Source organism: Hypanus sabinus, chromosome 27 (assembly GCF_030144855.1).
Source record: "Hypanus sabinus isolate sHypSab1 chromosome 27, sHypSab1.hap1, whole genome shotgun sequence".
Lineage (NCBI taxonomy): Eukaryota > Metazoa > Chordata > Chondrichthyes > Myliobatiformes > Dasyatidae > Hypanus > Hypanus sabinus.
Genome location: NC_082732.1, coordinates 33,917,961 through 33,937,860, shown reverse-complemented (window position 1 = coordinate 33,937,860; position 19,900 = coordinate 33,917,961). Strand labels below are relative to the sequence as shown.

Below are 19,900 nucleotides of genomic sequence, written 5' to 3'. Positions count from 1 at the left end.
CCTTAAGAAAGATAGATCAGTAGAAATTTAAGGATCTCCTTCTGGGCCAACACTGTGCTAGTAGGATCTGGTGATGTTAATAAAGTGTGATGGATGGCATAACTTTTCTTTTGCAGTTATCTTTTCAACAGACTAAAGCTGTCTACTGGAATTTAAGGAAAGCAAGTATTTATGTGACACTATTTGAAAGAGGCACTTGCTTTAGTTTGCAAGAATTCATCTATCAAATGAGGTACTCTCACTGTTGAAACAGAATCTTTTGGAGATTACAGTTAAATACTGAGGGTTGAAAGCAGTTTATCTAAGAAGAATGGAAAAATCTATTTATCTATATGCCCTTGCTTTTGTCAGTCTCTATTTCATCTCTGTATTACATCAATTTGTCTGCGTGTTTACCCTCCTCTTATTTATCCATGTCACTCTGTGCCATCCATCACTATATATTTGTGAGCACGTATATCACTGCACCGATCTACATCTGTTCTATCTCCAGTCTACACATTCTGTTAGTCTTAGTAAAGCATTTGTCTTCATTGAATGTGACTTCTATTACCATATAGCCATGATAACATGAACAACAGAATGCCATCAGCAACACAATACATTGCTGTTAACTTTAAAACGTATCGGTCCATCTGATGATTATGTGTGCTTCCCCCAAGCACCCGCCGGATTGATTTGGCATCTGCCTGCCATTTTGGGTTTCCACATTCCGTAGATATCCTAATCTAGCACATCACCGCTGATGAATTACATTGTAAACCTTATTGAAAGCAATTGCCTCCCCAGACTTAATAAACAACAATAGAAATGCGACTTTTCCTTCCTAATCACACGTTTAATGAACTCATTTTTTTACTTAGCGGGGGAAGTGGGCTCTGGGGCACTGATTTCTGGCTCCCCTGTGAGTTTGAGTCAGTTGCTGTAAGTGTGAGAAAGACCAATAATCAAGGAGGGAGATGAGAAAATCTGCAAATGCTGGAATTCCAAGCAACTCACACAAAATGCTGGAGGAACTCAGCAGGCCAGGCAGAGAGAATGGTCTCAAGCTTAGTCTGATGTCACATGGAATAGATTTGGATCAGGATTGAGGTGACTTCTTGGGAATCTTATTTCCTAGCATTCTCAACAATGTAGTGCAGAATAAAGATCACTCCCAGTGGAAATAATATCTGACTGCTTTAATACCATCTCTGCCATTTTCATTGTGATAATTGATTTTGGGTAGTGAGCAGCGCTGGACTACCAAAAAAAAAACAATTTTCAACATCAGTTCAGCTTTTACCGAAATATTCACCAACTTGTTGGGTTGGATAGCCTTTGATCCAGAAGTTTAGTTGACTTAGTAAATTTTGCCTGTTGTCAATCTGCATGGAAGATCTCTAACTGTAAGCAAGCTGCATCTGAATCAGATTTAATATCACTGGCATGTGTTGCAAAATTTGTTAACTTCACTGCAGCAGTACAGTGAAATACATGATAATTAAATATAGAGAAATATATATGTCTATTAAATAACTAAGTTAAAATAAGTAGTGCAAAATAGCAGAAATTAAAAAGTAGTGACGTAGTGTTAATAGGTTCAATGTCCATTTAGGAATCAGATGGCAGAGGAGAAAAAGCTGTTCCTGAATTGCTAAATGTGTGCCTTCAGGCTTCTGTACCTACTTCCTGATGGTAACAGTGAGAAAAGGGCATGCCCTGGATGACAGGGATCCTCAATGATGGACGCTGCCTTCGCAAAGTACCGCTCTGTGAAGATGTCTTGGGCACTACAGAGGCTGGTACCCATGATAGAGCTGACTAATTTTACAAATGTCTTCAACTTATTTCAGTAGTTCCCCCACCCCCATACCAGACAGTGATGCGGCTCATCAAAATGCTCTCCAGGGAATGCTTGTTGAAGTTTTCGAGTGTTTTTTAGTTGACAAGCCAAGTCTCTTCAAGCTCCTAATGAAATATAGCCACTGTCTTGCTTTCCTTATAGCTGCATCAATATGTTGTGTCCAGGTTAGGTCCTCAGAGATACTGACACCAGGAACATGAAATTGCTCACTCTCTCCACTTCTGATCCCTCTGAGGATTGGTTTGTGTTCCCTTGCCTTATCCTTCCTGAAGTCTACAATCAGCTCTTTGGTCTTGCTGGCCAAAGTGGAAAGTAGTTGCTATGACACCACTTAACTAACTGATATATCTCGCTCCTGTACTCTCTTTCGTCACCATTTGAAATTCTGCCAATAATGGTTGTACCATCAGCAAGCTTATAGATGCTGTTTGAGCTATGCCTAGCCACACATTCATGGGTGTAGAGAGATTAAGAACAGTGGGCTAAGCACACACCCCTGTGGAACACTAGTGTTAATTGTCAGCGAGGTGGAGATGTTATTTTCAATCTGCACAGATTGTGATTTTCTGGTTAGGAAGCTGAGGGTCCAGTTGCAGAGGGAGGTACAGAGGCCTAGGTTCTGTAGCCTTTTGATCAGGGCTGTAAGAGTGATGGTGTTAAATGTTGAGCTAAGGTCAATAAGCAGTATCCTAACATAGGTACTTGCATTGTCCAGGTGATCCAAGGCTGTGCGGTGAGTCATTGACATCTCGTCTGCAGCAGACTTATTGTGGTGAAAGGCAAATTACAGTGGGTCCAGGTCCTTCATGAGACAGCTATTGATTCTGGCCAATACCAACCTCAAAGCATTTCATCAACATAGATGTGAGCACTACTGGATGATAGTCATTGAGGCAGTTCGCTCTGTTCTTCTTTCTCAGAAACATTTCCAAGTATTTCTTGAACCAATCTGAAGACAGCACCTGCCGCCTGTGGGGAAAGTTTGGCATCTAATCCTTGGTGGCAAAATGTAGTAATACTCCAGATTTTACAACAGAAACTTCTCACCAGTTTGTTTTCATTATTTATATACTTATTGAGAATTGGCCATTCCAGCCCTTCCAGCCATTCTGCCCAGTGATTCCCCCAATTTAATCCTAGCCTAATCACAGGACAATTTACAACGAATGATTAGCCTACCAGCCATCTTTGGACAGTGCAAGAAAACTGGAGCATCTGGAAGAAACACACATGGTCACGGGGAGAACGTATAAACTCCATCCAGGCAGCGGCAGGAATTGAACCCAGGTCGCTGGTACTGTAAAGCATGGTGCTGAAGACTGAGCACTCCTGAGCAGAATGGCGGGTTTCCACAGTTAAAATGGCCGAGGGACGTCAACTGATCTGTTATTGGCACTGTTGACTATAAGAACTGCCAGCCGGACTATGAATTTGCTGGGAAACCTTATGCCTGGACAGAAACATAATTTGATGAGCGACCTTCAGTGAGGTTTCATTCAGGATCAGAAACAGAACATGCTTGAAATATTCGACAGGATATGTGAAGAGAGAAATGGTGTTAATGCCTCAAGTTGATAACCTTTCATCAGGACCAAGAGAAGTGAGAAAACAGGCATGTCTTTGAGTTGCAGAGAAGGAGGAGAGGTGGAGAGTACAACGAGTTAGTTGTTAATGAGTTACCAATGAGCCAAAGTTAAGTTGGAGGCCAAAAGTGACTGAATAACTCAGTTCCATTCAGTTCAGTCTAAGCCCTGTCGGTGCTTACTTTTCAAATATGCAGTCTTGGCTTTGTGTGGGGCCTTGGTTAGTTGCCCTTCCTCCTTAATCCCATACGTTGGGAAATTGACGCAGCTACTTAACCAAGCAGAAAGCACTCTCCACACTAACCCATCCTCCAACGGATCCATCTCTTCCCATTTTCTCACCACCACTCACCAACCCAGACCTGGGACTGGCAAGCAATGGAGTCCGATGCACATGTACCTTCCATCCCTTTTTTTAACCCTAGTCCTGATCCTGACACTAAAGATGTTGAAGGTAATCATCATTTGATAGAGCTCTATGTTTATGAGATTGGGCCTCATTCTAAAACCCGTTGTTGCATAAGAAAAGAGGTACCACTTGTCAAATTTATCCAAAGTCCCTTATGCCTTCTTAGGTCCTATGGAAATAAGTGCATGGCACTACTCCACAGTGAGGGAGTTATTCACTACTCTACAATGAGGGAGTTATTCACTACTCCACAGTTGAGGGAGTTATTCACTACTCCACAGTTGAGGGAGTTATTCACTACTCCACAGTGAGGGAGTTATTCACTACTCCACAGTGAGGGAGTTATTCACTACTCCGCAGTGAGGGAGTTATTCACTACTCTGCAGTGAGGGAGTTATTCACTACTCTGCAGTGAGGGAGTTATTCACTACTCTGCAGTGAGGGAGTTATTCACTACTTTGCAGTGAGGGAGTTATCACTACTCCACAGTGAGGGAGTCATTCACTACTCCACAGTTGATGGAGTTATTCACAACTCCACAGTGAGGGAGTTATTCACTACTCCACAGTGAGGGAGTTATCACTACTCCACAGTTGAGGGAGTTATTCACTACTCCACAGTGAGGGAGTTATCACTACTCCACAGTTGAGGGAGTTATTCACTACTCCGCAGTGAGGGAGTTATTCACTACTCCACAGTGAGGGAGTTATCACTACTCCACAGCTGAGGGAGTTATTCACTACTCCACAGTGAAGGAGTTATTCACTACTCCGCAGTGAGGGAGTTATTCACTGCTCCGCAGTGAGGGAGTTATTCACTACTCCGCAGTGAGGGAGTTATTCACTACTCTACAGTGCCGTTCAGGGCATTATTTCTGCTTTAACAAATTTACCAAATGTACATTATCTGTTCGTTGTAATTTTGCTTTTTACAAAGTTTACTCTGCTTAAATGTTCCCTGCAATATACCTCAAAAATACTTTAGTGGCCATAAAGAAAACTACTAAGTTATGACTATGTTATATAAATATACGTATATACACACACACTTTTTGTTTTTCTCGAAGGTTGATATAGTGTTTATCTCAAACACTAACCCTAGATTTCTCACTTTGTTTAAATCTTTTCATGAAGAAATTTCTCCTGCTACCTTTATAAATCAGCTTTTTAATCAATTTGGTTCATGGGTGTGGTAGGTGCAAATTGCAAAACTGACAGTTGCACCACAAGACTGATTTCAACAACCGGTTTATCAAGAGGTACTTATCTCTTATTCTCTTTTCAAAATCCCCTACCAAGCACATTAATAAGAGATTTGCATGACAAATGGAGAAATAATTAGTTTACGATCAACCAATGTGGCTAATACACAAGATGTGTTAGTTGTCAGAAAAATGTGCAGCTTGCAAGAATCATTGGATCTTGTCTGTGGCAGAGAGGAGATGAAGAACAAGCTTATTGCTTTCTTCCTGCTCCATTATTAATGGTGATACTTCAGAGTAAACTGTCAGACCAAAATCTTATTATATTTTGTTGCTCAAACTTCCAAGGTTCTTAACAGTGTGTATTTTCAATGGCATAAGTAACATGCACCATTTCATTTCCATTAAGAAACCTGGGTTGCACCTCAAGCTCTCAAAAATTCTTGATTCCACTCAAAGTGCTGTACAGAAGATTAAAGAGGAGCCAGACGACATTAAACATTCTCCATTCTCACTTAGCCATTTCTTTATTTGGTCTTCTGAAATTATTAATGCATTGATGTCTACATTTTAATGCATCTGCATTTGAGCCTATTTGCATTAATTTTTCTGCACCCAGTAATTCCTCGTTTCAAAGGCTCAGTAATTATTACTCTCCATTTGTGCTGTGTTCTGCAGGTAATTTTTCCAAAGTGAATGCAGAATAGAACCATGTTGAAGTTTATAGATTTCATAGGCAAACAGATGCAGAGTATAAATGCAAATGAAAATTAATTTTTTTGCAGCAGCTATGAATGGTTTCGTTTCAGCATAACTAGATCATTAACTCAGTCCACAGCTACGATCAGGTTTCTCAGCAGGGGAAGAAGGTACGATCAAACCCTTTCTAGATCGGCACAGCTTAGCGCCTCTCGTTGGTGGTGCTGTGGCGGAGCCAGTGGAGCCTCTGCTTCACAGCACCGGAGACGTGGGTTCAATCCGGACCTTTGGAGCTTCCACCCTGTGACTGCACAGGTTTCCCTGACAACCACAAAATAAGCAGGTTAATCAGCCACTGTAAATTAAGCCTGGTTGAGCCAGAGAGCGTCGGCGGATGGGGAGGAGGTTGTGATGAAAATGGCCAGAACAGAATGGCATTTGTGAAAATGGGTGTCAAATGGTTAGCATAGACTCAATAGGCAAAAGTTCTTTATTGCATGCTTATGTCTCTAGGACACCACCTATTCTGATACTGGCAGAACCCCTAGACCATGCTTGTGAATGTTCTAATAAGTTACAAAAGGGAACAGGACAGGAACAACATCTAAGTGGACCAAGGAAGTTCAAACTGGGGAGAAAGTAGACAAATTATCGCTCGCCTAAAATAATTGTTAAAGGATCTATATTTAAAATAATTAGAAGACAAATCAACTTTCATAATTTACTCAGAGATCATAACTCACATGTCGTGATTTGAGTACAATGAGAAAATTAATGGAATAACTTCTGAAAAGTGATAGGGTATATACTTTATCACATTTCAGAATCAGAATCAGGTTTAATATCACCGGCATATGTTGTGATTTTTGCTGTCTTTCTAGCAGCAGTACAATGCAATACATAATAACAGAAAAAAATCCATAAATTATGGGAAACATAGTTAAATCAAGTAGTGCAAAAATAGAAATAAGAATGTAGAGAGGTAGTGTTCATGGGTTCACTGTCCATTCAGAAATCTGATGACAGAGGGGAAGAGGCTGTTCCTGAATCGTTGAGTGAGTGCCTTCAGGCTTCTGTACATCCTACCTGATGACAACAGTGAGAACAAGGCATGACGTTACAGCATTGAAGATCACTTCAGCCCAGTGAGTCTATGGCCATTCACAAGAGTGATTCCATTCCCACTTATTTCCCCTGTAACATCTTCTCCCCACATTCCCAAAATATTCAACCACTCACCTCTGCAAAAGGAGTGATTTCCAGCCCTCGACTACCTGTAAAATTGCTTGACTTTGGGACATGTTCGCTCGTTATGTGTCGTGTCGTATGACGTGGGCAGTCATGCTCTTACAATGACCATGATTGTTCTTGCCGAATTTTCTCTTTTGGACCTCGAGAAGGGTTTGCCATTGCCTTCTTCAGGGCAGTGTCTTTACAAGGAGGATGATTCCATCCGTTATTAATAATCTTCAGACATTGGATTTCCGAAACACCGAGGGTCCCAGGGAGAATGTATAAACTTCACTCAGAACCAAAGGTCAGGATTGAACCAAGGTCTCTGGAGCCCTGCTAGGTGTGCAGTTCTACTAGGCATCCCATCGCGCTCACTAAACAAGTTAAATGAAGGACAGAAAAATGTAACTAATAACTAATTTGATCGTCTTCCAAAGTAATGAATTATATCTTAATATAATTTTCAGTGATATTATGTACATAGTCCTCAATTGCTTCAAAATAATATGCAAGCCTTTAACAACAGGGAATTACTGAGCATGCTAAAATAAATGCAAAAGTCCCTCAATTGCAGATGTTGTTATTTAAGACATTGTGCTACTGGAAACAGCTTGTGCTATGCTAGAGGTTACACATCAACCCTCCCAAGAAAATACATGCTGCTGGTGAAATGCCAAAAGATTTTAATAAAATGCAGAAAGGATTCTGTTACTCGAGGCCAACATTAAAAGAGAGTGTGTGTATGTGTGTGTGTGTGTGTGTGTGTGTAAATGTGCATGTGTGTGTGTATCGTAAATGGCAAACAGACCAGGCCAAGCTGTGTGGGAGTGTAAGGAAAACCCTGTCAGCCTAAAGAAATTAAACAACTAATGAACTTCACCTTGACAGAGTGTTGATAGAGACAGAGGCAGAGTACACAGCTATACGGGCTTAGGGACCACAGGACTGAAGCTGGTCCCTTCTGTCTCCCTCGTTCGCTCTGTGTTGCTGTCTGACAGAATTATTGAATAAAATCTAGCTCTGGAAATCCTTGACCTGTGACCTCTGGAATCATCAGACTGTCTATCATCAGAATATAAAATAAATCAGCATATGTAATATTATCAGACTAGAATATAAAAGCAAGGATGTAATACCGAGACTTTATAAGGCACTGGGTGAGGCCTCACTTGGAGTATTGTGAGCAGTTTTGGGCCTTTTGTCTAAAGGATGTGTTGACATTGGAGAGGGGTCAGAGGAGTATCACGAGAATGATTCCACAAATGAAAAGGTTACCATATGAGGACCGATTGATGGCTCTGGGCCTGCACTCCCTGGTATTCTGAAGCATGAAGGGTGATGTCATTGAAGCCTATTGAATGTTGAAAGGCCTCAGTAGAGTGGATATGAAGGGGATGTTTCCTATGGTGGGGGAGCCTAGGACCAGGGGGCACAGCCTCAGAATATAGGAATGTCCATTTCGAACAGAGATAAGGAGGAATTTCTTTAGCCAGAGAGTGGTGAATCTGTGGAATTCATTGCCACAGGTGGCTGTGGAGGCCAAGTCATTGGGTAGATCTCAGGCAGAAGATGATAGATTCTTAACTAGTTGGGGCAAGAAGGGATACGGGGAGAAGGCAGGAGAGTGGGGCTAAGTGGGAAATGGATCAGCCATGACGAAATAATGGAGCACAGTTGATGGGCCAAATGGCCTAATTCTGCCCCCTATATGTTATAATATTGTGCTTTTGACTTCTTAGTCTATTATTTCTCTTGCTGGACTATAACAAACAGATTGCTTTCTGGAACATTGGCACTTCTAACAGTTGGCACTATCTTTCTGTACGCAAGTCAAACTGCAATCAGTGAGACTCTACCGGAAACCTTGTAGGAAATGTGTCGGTGTTTGTCGGATTCCACCTGGATATGTATGGAATATTCCTAGAGTTCTCGGTGAGTGATCAAGGGTTCTCAGTGTCAAAAAAGTTTTATTTTCTGTCAGTGAGCTCTGGGAGTTTGAAAACATTTTAGGGGGTTTCCTGGGGAGTTTTGATGAATGTTCAAATCCCTGTAGAAACATATTATTCAATTAAAATATCTCATATAATCAACTATTTGTTTACAGATATTCCAGTCACATGTCATTTATCTTGCCAAGTTTATTTTTATTTTTAAAGCTGTGGTATTTTCCAAAAGCCATTTGGTTAAGAAATAAATTGCATAATTAAGTAAATAATAATTGACTATATTCGTAAACAAGAATCATTCTTGTGTTATTGTGCTTTCAGACATTACCTGTGTCACTTCCCACATAAATTGACTATTGCAGCTATGTGACAGTAACTATGATACTTCAAGTTATTTTATTTAACAATGAAACACTTTGAGATTTCCTGAGTTAGTTAAGTAATACCAGTTGTCAATGTTTCTTTCAGCTGTTTTGAGGTCAGGCCTTGTATTAGCCTGCCCACATTACAGGATTACATCGTATAAGGCCTTGTACCTGGCACAGCCTTGCCCTTCAGAGGCAGGATTTACTTTGGGAGCAATTCGAAGCAAATGGATCCAAGCTGCAAAGTACCTGTGAAGCAAGGAGATCAGTGATTAGTGCAGACACCAGGCCTCTGTTTGCAATTTCTGGCTGAATATCTTACTGGAGACTTTATTCTTTGTGGGAGAACAGAAACAAAAGTGTCAGTGAGCGTCACAGCCATGGATGGTGGATGTGTATTTATACTGGGGAGGCTATTTGACCTCACGTTTGTTTTCCATGTAACCACTCATTCAGTACTCACTTCCTTACAGGCCTCATCTTCTTCTTCTTCCTGGGCCCTTAGCTCCCACTAGAGCATAGGCCATCGATGACCTCCCATCTCCATCGTCCAAAGTCGATGGTATGGTTGGAGTTAATCAATGTTTCTGTAACCCATTGTACCCACTGGATTGGTCCATACAGCTTCACCAGAGCCCTGTTGGCCAGCCTTACCCGTTTCCACCTCTCACGGCGGGGATGTAGGATTGCACTTTGACACCCTACAGGCCTCAGAGCGCACATCTTTCCCCATCTGACCAGGCTGTGGCAGTACAAAGTGAATTTAGTATGTGTAAAGAAAGCAACACACACAAAATGCTGGTGGAACGCAGCAGACCAGGCAACATCTATAGGAACACGTACAACAAGCTGGAGGGACTCAGCAGGTTGGGCAGCATCCATGGAAACAAGCAGTCAACGTTTTGGGCCGAGACCCTTTGTCAGGACTGAAGAGGGTAGGGGGCAGGGGGCCTACAAAGAAGGTGGGGGGAGGGCAGGAAGGAGAAGGCTGACCTGCTGGGTTCCTCCAGCTTGCTGTATGTTTTGCTTTGACCCTAGCATCTGCAGATTTTAGTGTTTAAGCATCTAAAGGAAGAAGTACAATCGACGTTTCAGGCCGAGACCTTTCGTCAGGGCTGCATTCCACCAGCATTTTGTGTGCATTGCTTCAATTTCCAGCATCTGCAGATTTCCATGTGTAAAGAAAGTTGACTTAGATGGAATAATATGGGAAGTTTGGAGAAACTGCGAGAATCGGCAAGAAAAATAACTAGTGGAACTTGCAGGGTTAGAACAAGCCAATCAGCAACTCCCAGTTCAGTCTTGGTTTTGATTTGATCAGTCTTTAGTAACTCACTGTAGAAATGGCAGAATGGGAGTACTACATCCGTTGGCATGGTCCTATCTCAGGGACTGATCAAGCCCCAGACAACTTCATGTGATGCTGAACTTCCAGAGCTGTGCCAATAAAACACCAGGCATGCCAACAAACTGATGGAAGTGCATGGAATCCAAAGTTTCACAGATGCCCAGCTGAGAATTTCCAGTTTTCAGTTCCGATTTTCAGAGAAGCTCACAAACTCCTGCTAAGTTGGACAGGAGCATGTTGCCAGCTGGCTACATGCAAACACTGTTTGGGGTTTTCCTGTTGCCGCCTTCAAAAGAGAATCATTGCTGGGTAATTATAGGTTGTATCTTATTCAGTTACACACTGATTCTGAGTCTTTCCAGCAACCAGCAGCACCCAGTGACAGAAGTATGATTCAACTCAACTTTCCATCACTACAAACCTCTTTTGAAGAACAGCTTTTCAGGAGATTTCAGTCCTCTTCTGGGAAATACCATCAGGTTCAGGAACAGTTATTACCCTACAGCTATCAGGCTCCTGAAACAGAAACAGTGGATAACTTCACTCACTTCAATGGTGATTGATAAGTTTGTGGCCTAAGGTAGAAGGAGATGAGTTATTAACTTCAAACTTTCTGCATAATCACTCAAAGAGTTGAACTGCATGTGCATGTAACGAAAGCTGTATAACTCATCTCCTTCTACCTTAGGCCACAAAATTATCAATCACCCATCTGTGGACACTTTCTGGAGGTCCAAGTTTTGTATGCTCCATGACTGCTGGACTAAGTGTGTAAATGTAGGAGGGGACTGTGTTGAAAAATAAATGTGCTAGCTTTTCTAAAATTGACTCCTCCTACCTTAGGCCATGAACTTATCAATCACCCCTCGTACAATCAACAGACATACTTTCAAGGACTCTTTGCTATTCATGTTCTCAGTATTATTTTCACTTGCACAGTTTTCCTTTTGTGCTCACTGATGTTTGTCACTTTTTGTCTGATTGTGCATAGTTTTATTTTAATTGTTTTTTTCTTGTAAATGCCTGCAAGAAAATAAATTTCATGAACTTCCTGGTGACTCCCTGATAAGGAAAGGAGTATTGAAAGATTAGGATTGAAAACCTAGCACTGAGCCCATGGTTTAACCAGCCACAGGGAAGCCTATATTCCTCTGTGCTCTGTCCATTAGGGGCATCATGGTAGTGGGGTGGTTAGCACAACACTTTGCAGTGACCTGGCTGCAATTCTTAAGGCTGTTTGTAAGGAGTTTATATGTTCCCCTTGTCACCACGTGGGTTTCCTCCCACAGTCCAAAGACGCACAGGTTGTTAGGTTGATTGGTCATTGTAAATCGCCCTGTGATTAGGCCAGGAATAAATTGGGGCGGTGGGGAGTTTGCTGGTCAATGTGGTTTAGAGGGCTGGAAAGGACTATTCTGCACTGCATTTATCTATCAATATAAAATGAAGTATTCCTGATGGAATCTAGTTAGATGTAAAAGATGCGTTAGTTTTTAATTCAATTCAGTGATTCATTCTGTCATAAATTTTGAAAGGGAAGTTTGTTCAACTCAGACTATCTACACAGCTTCAAAATTCAGTGACAAAATTTTGCAATTTCACGGTGCAGCTTACACAGCCTGTGATCATGTACTAACTTTACACATAATGCATAACCGATCGGCTTAAATTTCTGTACCAGATATGACTGTAATCTCCGTTTACTGTGTTCCACCAGCAATACTAAAGGCAACAGAATATACTGACAGCACACGGTTTGACTTTGTTGACCAGAAACTTCATTAAAGAGCTGCTGCAAAAATGATTCAATCAGCTGTTTGTTACATCTGACAATGAAGATAAGAACTAGACATCAAACTTTAGTCTGAATATCAAATAGATAAGTGTTCAATAAATTAGAGGTCAGTATCTGGAAAAAGTAAATATGTTTCTGTAATCCGGATGATTGAATGTTGTCTAACGCTGTTGTTTGTGTTACTAAAACCGAGAACACAGAACGATACAGCACAATACAGCCCTCCGGCCCACAATTTTGTGCCGACATTTTAACCTGCTCTAAGAGCAATCTAAGCTTTCCCTTCCACATGGTCTTCCAATTATCTTTCATCCATGTGCCTATCTAAGAGTCTCTTCAATGTCACCAATGTGTCTCCCACATCATGAAGACTCTAGAGAGGCTGGTCCTGGCTCACACCCGACCCCTGGTCAGATCAGCCTTCGATCCCTTGTGGTTTGCCTACCAGGAGCATGTTGGAGTCGCCGATGCCGTCATCTACCTGATGAACTAAGCCAATTCCCATTGGGCAACACTGTGAGGATCATGATTTTTGATTTCTTGAGTGCCTTCTCTACCATACAGCCCTCATTGCTGGGGGAAAAACTCCGTTCAATGCAGGTTGACACTTCCAATTTATCCTGGATAATGGACTACCTGACTGGCAGACCACAGTTTGTGCAGCTTCATAGCTAATAGCAGCACTGGGGACTACATTGGCTCCCTTCCTGTTTACCCTGTATACCTCAGACTTTAGATACAACACCGAGTCATGTCGTCTGAAGAAATTCTCTGATGACTCAGCAGTAGTTAAGTGTATAAAGGGAGGACAGGAGGATGAATGCAGGGCCCCGGTGGAGGTTTTGTCAAATGGTGCAAGCTGAATCATCTGCAGCTCAACGTCAGTGAGACAAAGGAAATGGTGGTGGATTTTAGGAAGATTAAGTCTGCACTGTTTCCTGTTACTGTTGATGGTGAGGACGTGGATGTGGTGAGGACCTACAAGAACCTATGGGTGCGCCTGGATGACAGACTTGAGTGGAGTACCAGCACAGAGGCTGTGTACATGAAGGGCCAGAGTCTCCTCTACTTCCTGAGGAGAATGAGGTCCTTTGGAGTGTGCAGGTCTCTCCTTCACACGTTCTACCAGTCTGTTGTCACCAGTACAATCTTCTATGCAGTGGTGTGCTGGGGCAATGGCATCAACATGGGTGATGCCAACAGGCTCAATAATCTGATTAGAAAGGATGGCTCTGTTAGAGGAGTCAAACTGGACACACAGGAGGCTGTGGTAGACAAAGAACCCTATGGAAAATCCTGGCAATTTTGGACAATGTTTCTCACCCTCTGCATGTCACCTTGGCTGAACAGAGGAGCACTTTTAGAAAAAGACTAAGACAACTGCGCTGCTCCAAAGAGCGCTGTTATGAGGTCATTCTTACCCTCGGCTCTATAATGAGTCAACTTTTAGCTGTGGAAGTGATGATCCTCTCCTGTTAGACTGTTTGAGGTAACTTATTTTCTTACTTCTCTTCTATTATTTGTATATTTGCACATCTCTGCACTTGTAATGTTACTGTGACACTGTAATTTCCTTTGGGATCAATAAAGTATCTATCTTTCTATCTGTCACCACCCCTGGCAGTGCTTTCCGTGTACCCACCAATCTTGATGTAAAAAAAAACTTTCTCCGATAACCCCCCCCACCCCATGCTTTCCTCCAATCACCTTAAAATTATGCCCCTTCATACTATCCATTTCCACTCTGGGGAAAATGTCTCTGGCTGTTAACTGCATCTATACCTCTTACTATCTTATAAGCATTTGTCAAGTCACCTCTCATCCTGCACTCCAAAGGGGAAAGCCCTGGTTTGCTCAACCTATCCCCACTGATCAGATATGACCAATCATTTTTTAATATTTTAATAACCATTTTGTCAACAAAATAGAGAGAGTGCAAAGAAGATTTACCAGAATGTTACCTGGGTTTCAGCACCTAAGTTACAGAGAAAGGTTGAACAAGTTAGGTCTTTATTCTTTGGAGCGTAGAAGGTTGAGGGGGGACTTGATAGAGGTATTTAAAATTATGAGGGGATAGACAGATTTGATGTGGATAGGCTTTTTCCATTGAGAGTAGGGGAGATTCAAACAAGAGGACATGGGTTGAGAGTTAAGGGGCAAAAGTTTAGGGGTAACACGAGGGGGAACTTCTTTACTCAGAGGGTGGTAGCTGTGTGGAACGAGCTTCCAGTAGAAGTGGTAGAGGCAGGTTCGTTTTTGTCATTTAAAAAGAAAATTGGATAGGTATATGGACAGGAAAGGAATGGAGGGTTATGGGCTGAGTGCAGGTAGGTGGGACTAGGTGAAAGTAAGCTTTTTGGCATGGACTAGAAGGGCCGAGATGGTTTGTTTCCATGCTGTAATTGTTATATGGTTATATAGTTATATGGTAATAATTAGATTAGAAGTTGAGTCAAGGATAAAGTATTTGTCATCATGGTTATCTACTGTGTTGTATGCCGTGCGTGATCACGGTCTTCATGACCATGATTGTTCTTGGCAAGTGTTCCCACAGAAGTGGTTTGCCATTGCCTTCTTCTGGGCAACAAGATGGGTGACCCCAGCCATTATCAGTTCTCTTCAGAGATCGTCAGCGGTCGCACAACCAGTACTTGTACCATCCACCACCTGATCCCATGGCTTCATGTGATCGGGCGCGAAGCTGGTACTGCCCCTTGCTCAAGGGTGACCTGCAGGCTAGCACAGAGGAGCGCCTTACACCTCCTTTGTAAAGACTTACCTCCACATCGGCACCCTGATGAGCTACTATCACATAGGTTAAATTGATGATCAAAAAGCATAGGTCCTGTGCTATCTTTATTCATTTTGCACATTAGGTGAAGGGGGAAGAGTACAATTGGAGGAGAATTTCCCAAGCAGCAATCTCCTCAATTAGCAAAGACTTCCACTTCTAAATTCCCACTGAGGAAACAATTTGTACAGCCTCTGATGCAGCACATTGACATATTTTAAAATTTAAAGCAGGACTTCCCAATCTACTTGATGACCAATATCATTAAGCAAGGGGTCAGTGAACCCTAGGGTGGGTACTTCTGCTCTAAAGCTTTCATGACATGATTGTTTCCACTTGCCTGAGGGAGAGGGGTCAGGATCATTCCCCTAAAATTCGGTGGTTTTATACAGTGAGTCACTGGTTGTATATCCCAACTTGCTGAATCTCCATTTGAAACTAACCTTGTTTCATTTGGCTTGGTCATTCCAGTTGAGAGGTTGGTTCCCATCTAGTGTTCCAGCTCATGATTGCTGTCTGAAAGGCCTTACTGAAAGTGGTCTCGTGTAAATGTCAGATGAGGCCATGATTGGATTTGGCTCGGGTTGTTGCCAGAGTCAGATGGCTTGCTGTCAAAGGCCGGATTCGGACAATGACCACAGGGCCGAAGTTTTCATGGAATTTCCTTCCAGCAACAGGAGAGAGCTGTGAGGTCAGAAGAAGACAGGACAGAAAAATCAGTATGTTTGGCATGGTGGATGACTCAGTTAAGAGAAAACTAGAAAGAAATGGTGAAGCATAGATCTCCAATGCTCAAATCACACAGTTTGAAAGTTGAAGCAATATTTTCATTTGGAGGGTTATTGGTACGTGGAATGTTTTACCCAAATTGTTAAGACACAAAAGATAACAGAAATCTAAGTGTTTGCTGGTTAAGTATTGAAATGAAGTTTATGAAAATATTTTAAAAATCAGCATAAATTCATAAGGAATAGGCCTTTTGGTCCTTTGAGCCTGTTCTTTCATCAACATTGTACCTGATCTACCTCACTGCCGTTTTCCTATTTTTTCCATATCCTTGTTTCCCTTCTAAACCAGTAATCTATTAGATTAATCAATCACTGTGCCTCTACACCTCAGCAGGGTAGAACACTCCAAAGATTCACTGCTATCTGCATGAAGAAATTGTCTTTTCTTCTCTGCCGTATCCATTTTGAGGCTGTATAATCCCCTGGTTCAGGACTCCACAGCTAGGGGAAACATTCTTCTAGCAGCCAGCCTGTTAAGTCCTGTAACTTTTTTTCAGGTTTTAGTGTAATTTTTTCTCACCCTTCCAAACTCCAGAGAATTGAGGCCTAGACTATCTTCATTCTGCAAACCCACCATCTGGAGAATCACGAAACACTGGAGAAACAGGCCAGTCAGCATCTATGGAAAAGAGTAAACTGTCAATGTTTCGGGCCGAGACCCTTCATCAGGACTGGTGAAAGGTCGCGTCCTGGAACGTCAACTGTTCACCCCTTTCCATAGTTGCTTTGCCTGGCCTGCTGAGTTCCTCCAGCGTTTTGTGTGCGTGTTGCTTTGGATTTCCAGCATCTGCAGATTTTCCTACGTTTGTGATCTGGAGAATCAGCCCAATAAGTCTTAAATTTTAATGCCCTCCAATTTATCTAAAAATATTTAGTGAACAAATGTGAGTGGAAACTGTCAAAGTGGCAAGTGTTTGTGCAACTTCAGAATGGACTAACTGCAAACAGCTTTGCATATGAGGCAACTTGTTTATCATGAGCAAGATACAGATCCCAAAGGGTGACAACACAGCTACAATGTTCTATTTATAGAGGGTATGATGTACAACCATACTTGAAGTGATTATGTGGTTAAACTCTGTGGGTGAAAAGGTCAATCGCTATGTTATCTGCTCGAGTACTGTCGAGTGCAAACCACAATCCTTACCACATAGCACAACAAATTTCAACTTTATTTTAGCCAACACAAAACCAATTTTGTTTGCCAAGAGATGTGGAACTTCACTTTATGTGTGCCCTAATGCAATTTCCCTCCAAAGTTTCCCTGCTACTTTACAGTAGCTGAACAAAATGCATGCTGTATTGCAGATATAATACAGGCCACAGAGAAGCAGGTGTCTACGTTTTGATTGACAGCATAGAGAACAATCGGATGATAAATCATAAAATATTTGTTCTTTAACACCTGCTTATGTTCCTTATGAGAAATATGTCAAAGATTCCAAAAAAATGCAGTCATAAAGTCATAAGATTAAAGCCAGGTTATCCAGGGGTGAAATCAAAGAGTACCTTCTCACAAAGGATGATGAAAGTATAAGGGGTCCTCTCCCAATTGAAATTTTCGAGACTGACATGGAACGTAAGCAGGCGTTGAAGAAGAAATAGGCCATGATTTAACTGAAAAGTGTGTTGGCAGCAAAATCTATCTTGACATCTCAGTGCAGTGTTGATGAGCACTGTATTATTAAAGTCATTGCTCAAATGATTTTAATGATCGCATGGGTGTTACTCGATGAACAGCAGGGTCTTCTTCTGCATCCTAAAGCTGCCAAGTCTGATTAATTGATCATCCATCGCACTGCAGTTTATGTGGCCTTGCTGTACACAAATTAACTGCTGTGTTAGTTAACATAACAGGGACTACACTTCAAATTAACAAACTGTTACATATTTTGAGACATGATCCAAAAAATCTGCTTTCCTGCACAAAACATTTAGATCACAAGTACTAACCAAGTGTGACTCTTATTGATCAGTGTGACTGGTTTTGGAATCCATTGAACCAAACACTTCCTGCTCTATTATCTCTGTAACAAAGTGTTATGAGTTTCAAAACAAATTATCGACCCCTGAAGATGTTAACACTTCACTTGTTAAACTAGTTATTGCTTTCCTGTATCTCACCCACATCGCTATGTTTCATAACCTCAAAACACTAAACTAACACGAAGGAAGACAAGGAGCCAAGAGATGTGAAACAAGAGAAAATCTGCAGATGCTGCTGATCCGAGCAACACACACAAGATGCACTCAGCAGGCCAGGCAGCATCCAGGAATAGGGCACAGTCGACCTTTCGGACTGATGCTGCAAGCCCTGCTGCGTTTCTCCAGCGTTTCATGTGTGTTGCCAAGAGATGAGAGACTAACTTCATCTTTTACTCCAAACGTGGCACGTGCGTATCACGTGGTAGCATCACGAGATATGCACTTCATGTATTTATACATATAACATGTAATTAATTATTTAAATGAACAAGCATGCTTAATCAAACAAAATTGTATATCTGTACACACACACATGATATGACTATCATTTATTACAAACTTTCAGAGACAGTTTAATAAACGCAAGGTAAACAAGCTAAAAGTCAGTAGTGTCCAAATGAGGTAGACATAGTTGTCTCAGAGCTCATGGGTAGCAATCAAGTGTAGTAATCATTGCTCAATGATTACAATGCACGTCCTTTTCCTTATTGTTAAACTGGTTGAAAAGAGTGAACTCAGAAAAGTCAAGAAATCAAATCCAAAACTCAAAGAACAGAAGAAATAGGTTTGAGCAGCAGGTATGTGTTTCATTGCCCAAGAGTCTGATTGTCTAATCAAAATCACACCCATCCCTACAGATTAATTCTCAGTGCAAAATTAAGAACAAATTCGCCAAATTAAGAACACCCAATTAATGAACACTCCCTTCATATGAACGAGCTCCCATAATATTATTTAATTCAAAAATCTGATGTATGGACCCACATTTGTTCCTATGAATAGCAGAATTAGTTTATCATTTCTCTCTACTTTTAATAATTGTTCATTCTTACTATATCAGTCTTGTGTATTTTTGATACCATACATTACAATACTGGTTTTAATTACTATACTCAGTGATTTTTGTGCATTTTTCAACTTATCGATAAAAATCGACTTTTAATATCTGTATACTTTACAGAACCAGCAATCCAGCTTCATTTCTTGTCGCTGTCTGTAAGAAGTTTGCATGTTCTCCCTGTGACCGTGTGGGTTTCCTCCAGGTGCTCCGGTTTCCTCCCACAGTCCAAAGAATTGAATTGACTGAATTATTGAATTGACTTTATTTCTTACATCCTTCACATACATGAGGAGTAAAAGTATTTACGTTACATCTCTGTCTGAATGTGCAATGTGTAAATAATAGTAATTTGTAATAAACAGTATGTACAGTAACAAATATAACAGAACAGTCAATATAGTTTAGAAATAGCTTGTGTCAGCATGAATCTATCAGTCTGTTGGCCTGGTGGAAGAAGCTGTCCCATAGCCTGTTGGTCCTGGCTTTTATGCTGCGGTACCGTTTCCTGGATGGTAGCAGCTGGAAAAGTTTGTGGTTGGGATGACTCGGGTCCCCAGTGATCGTTTGGGCACTTTTTATGCACCTGTCACTGTAACTGTCCTGAATCATGGGAAGTTCACATCTACAGATGTGCTGGGCTGACCTCCCCACTCTCTGCAGAGTCCTTTGACTGAGGGCAGTACAGTTCCCATACCAGGCAGTGATGCAGCCAGTCAGGATGCTCTCAATTGTGCCCATGTAGAAAGTCCTTAGGATTTGAGGACTCATGCCGAACATCTTCAACTGTCTCAGGTGAAAGAGGCGCTGTTGTGCTTTTTTTCCACCACTCAGCTGTTGTGAGGTCCTCGGT

At 41.6% G+C, this 19,900-nt stretch overlaps 1 protein-coding gene across 14 annotated transcripts in view; it reads left to right on the top strand.

The window, feature by feature from the left end:
* The window catches only part of prdm16 (PR domain containing 16), a 742,940-nt gene that overhangs the window by 546,528 nt on the left and 176,512 nt on the right, over positions 1-19,900 (top strand). The window lies entirely within an intron of this gene.